Source organism: Myotis davidii, unplaced genomic scaffold (genome assembly GCF_000327345.1).
Source record: "Myotis davidii unplaced genomic scaffold, ASM32734v1 scaffold2171, whole genome shotgun sequence".
In the NCBI taxonomy this organism is placed as follows: Eukaryota; Metazoa; Chordata; class Mammalia; order Chiroptera; family Vespertilionidae; genus Myotis; species Myotis davidii.
This window is the reverse complement of record NW_006282261.1, coordinates 326,291-329,603: the sequence shown is the minus strand read 5'-3', so window position 1 is coordinate 329,603 and position 3,313 is coordinate 326,291. Positions and strand designations below refer to the sequence as shown.

Below are 3,313 nucleotides of genomic sequence, written 5' to 3'. Positions count from 1 at the left end.
CTCTCTCTCTCTCTCTCTCTCTCTCTCTCTCTCTCCCTTCTCCCTTCCTGTCTCTTTAAAAATCACAAGAAACATATTTTTATAAATAAATAAATCTATACTAATAAAAGGGTAATTGCTAATTAGACTAGATGTCTTCCAGACGTCCATCTGGACATAGCCACAGCAGCTAAGAGGGCCAGCAGCACAGGAGAAGGGATGCTGTGGGAGAGGAGGCACAGCTGCAACGGGAAAGGGAGGGGTGGGGGTCGGGAGCAGGAGAAGAGAGGAGGTGCAGGCCACCAGGAGCAAAATGGAAGAACAGAGGTGGTGCCTCCCATGGGAGTGGGAGCAGTGGCGGGTGGAAGGACTACAACCTTTGCATCAACTGCTACAACACAAAGGGCCACAGCCACAGATGGTGAAGGTGGGGCTGAGCCTGGATGAAGAGGCCAAGGATGGCGATGAAGGTGGCAGCCAGGGTGAGCCGCAGTTCAGGAGCCTCTGGGAGTGGCAGCGCCAGGCCATCCAGCGCTGCATCCAGTCCCTGAGGCATGCCTGCCAGTGCCGCCACGCCAACTGCCTGCAGCCATCCTGCCAGAAGATGAGGTGGGTTGTGCAGCACACCAAGAGCTGCCAGCACAAGACCAATGGAGGTTGCGGAGTGTGCAAGCAGTTCATGGCCCTTTGCTGCTACCATGCCAAACACTGCCAAGAAAACACATGCCCCATTCCCTACTACCTCAACATCAAGCAGAAGCTCTGCCAGCAGGAGATACAGCACCACCAGCAGCACGGGTAGCTCATGCGCCAACGGATGCCAACATCAACACCCGCACCGTGCCTCAGCAGAGTCTGCCTTCCCCTCTTTCAGTACCACCCTGGCCCCCGACACTGCATCCCAGCACACCCTGGACACCACAGCCCCCGACTCTGCCCCAGCCCTTGCCTATGAGCATGTCACTAGCCGGCTTCTCCAGCGTGGCCAGAACTCAACCCCCCACCACAGTTTGCACTGAGAAGCCCACCCAGGTGCCACAGTCCCACCGCCCCCACCCAGGCCCACCTGCAGCAGTGGAGGTGCCCGGCAGAGTGCACGTGAGGCACAGCAACAGCAGCATCTGTACTGGGTGAGCACCAACAACGGTATGCCCCTGAGACGACCTACTGTCCCCCCGCAGCAGCAAGCAATGGGAGGCCTGAACCCCCAGGGCCAGGCCTTAAACATCATGAACCCGGGCGCAACCCCAGCGTGGGGAGTATGGACCACAGTACAGAGAGATGCCACGGAGCAACAGCAGCAGCAGTAGCAACAACAGAAAGGCAGCACTGGCATGGCTGCAGGCTTGGCAGGACACGCCCAGTTGTAGCAGCCTCAGGGACACTGATGCTACCCGCAGTCATGCAGCAGCAGGGGATCTAGCAGCAGATTGGGTCCCAGTCCAGCCAAACCCTGTTAGGCATATTCTGTACCTTTCTCCTGCCCTCAGTTTCTCCTCTACACTCAGTACTTTTCTATAGTCCCGCTTGAGGCTCCTGCCCTCTCTGCTGTTTTCCTGTTACTCTCACTTCAGGTATCACAAGAGAAGCTAAGCAGCCAAGAAAAGCAACGCTAGACCCAGCTTCCTGCAGCCGCCTGCACCTACATCCAACCCACACAGAGACATAAATATCCCACCCTCCCTATTTTTGCTTGCTGAAATAGATATACTGGTGTGTATTAAAAATAAAATTTCTAAAACTCTCACAACATCTCTTGGCCTGACTCCTGTCAGCATGGACCTAACAAACCCCATGAGCCCCAGCAGCAGATGCTCTCAGAGAACCAAGGGCCTCACCTCTCTGGCCAGCAGATGGCCATATCCCAGGGTGTCTCTCTGGCCCCTGTCCAGTCTCCAGACCCCAGTCCCAGCCTCCACATTCCAGCCCATCACCACGGATACGCCCCAGCCTTCACCACACCATGTTTCCCCCTAAATTGGTTCTCTCCACCCAGGACTCCCAGTCACCATGGCCAGCTCCATAGATCAGGGACACTTGGGGAACCCCAAACATGCAATGTTACCACAGCTAAATACCCCCACAGGAATGCATTGCCCAGTGAGCTGTCCCTGGTTGGTGACACCACAGTAGACACCCTAGAAATGTTGTGGGAGCGGGAGTGGAGGAGGCAGAGCCTCTGCAGGAGTGGGAGTGGAGGCAGCGCTGAGGCCACCACAGCCGCTTTCACAGAGGTGGCATGGGAGAGGCCTTGTGTGGGCCCTTCCACAGGGGCAGCAGGATAGGGGCCTATGCAGTCCTGGTTCCAGTGCTGGCCCTTATGCAGAGGCAGCCAGTGGCACAGCTGGTCCAGCACCATGCCTCTGCAGAGGCTGGACGAGGTGCAACCTGCTGTGCCTCAACTTACCACAGCCCGTCCCCCAGCCAGCCTGGCCCCAGATTGCCCCCCACCCACCAGTGAGGGAGGAGTGGGGGCAGCACTAAGAAGTGAGGGCCAAGGGCCAGCAGCCACTACAGCCGGCCTGCCAGCAGTGGCAGCAGCAGACAAGTGATTGGGGCGGTGCCTTCCCATGATTGTCTGGTCACCTCCTGCAGAGGGAGGCCAGACTGTGGCTGTAAGCAGGCCTAAGTCATCATTAGGACATCCCCTGTGGGTTCCGGACTATGAGAGGGGGCATGCCGGGCTGAGGGACCCTCCCCCCCAGTGCACAAATTTTCGTGCACCGGGTCTCTAGTCTACTTATATAAAAAACATGGGTGGTGTTCATTACGACCAGAACTGCCGCAACCAAGCAGAAGGAAGTCAGTCCTGCAGGGGTTGTCTTGGCAATGGCTGTGCCCTCCCCCAAGCTGTTTCCTATAAGGGCGGGGTTTGAGGTGGGAACCCGCCCTGAGAGCATGGAGGCATCTCTTTCTAAAGTGTGCTGCACCAGCACAGCCAGGGGTGAACCTGGGTGGGGGCGGCTGAAAGGCTTAGAAAAGACAGACAAGAGAATGAAAGCCAGGTCTCGGTGGGACTCTGCTTCTCTGAGAGACAGCAACCATGCCCACAGCAGTGCCTTTATTTTATAGCAGATGCTACGAGGCAAAGTAAGGGCGTGACCAAGATGTTTACAACATTCTCCTGGGTTTCAATCCTACTCAACTCCATGCACCTGAACTCTATCAAACCTACATCACTCAGGCACATGGGGTCAAGTTTTTGGACCATAGGTTCAAGCTTACAACTACAGCTGTTGGCTATAATTGTGCTGGGAGGGCCCTGCCCTCCAAGCTGGGACTTGGACATGGCAATGAGAGGACTGTGCTCTCTCATCAGTCCAAGGCTTGAATG

The 3,313-nt window shown here is 56.4% G+C and overlaps 1 pseudogene; it reads left to right on the top strand.

Moving 5' to 3' along the window:
- The first annotated feature begins 325 nt into the window (after positions 1–325).
- Positions 326–1,289, top strand: LOC102767526 (annotated as a pseudogene).
- Positions 1,290–3,313: the final 2,024 nt, after the last annotated feature.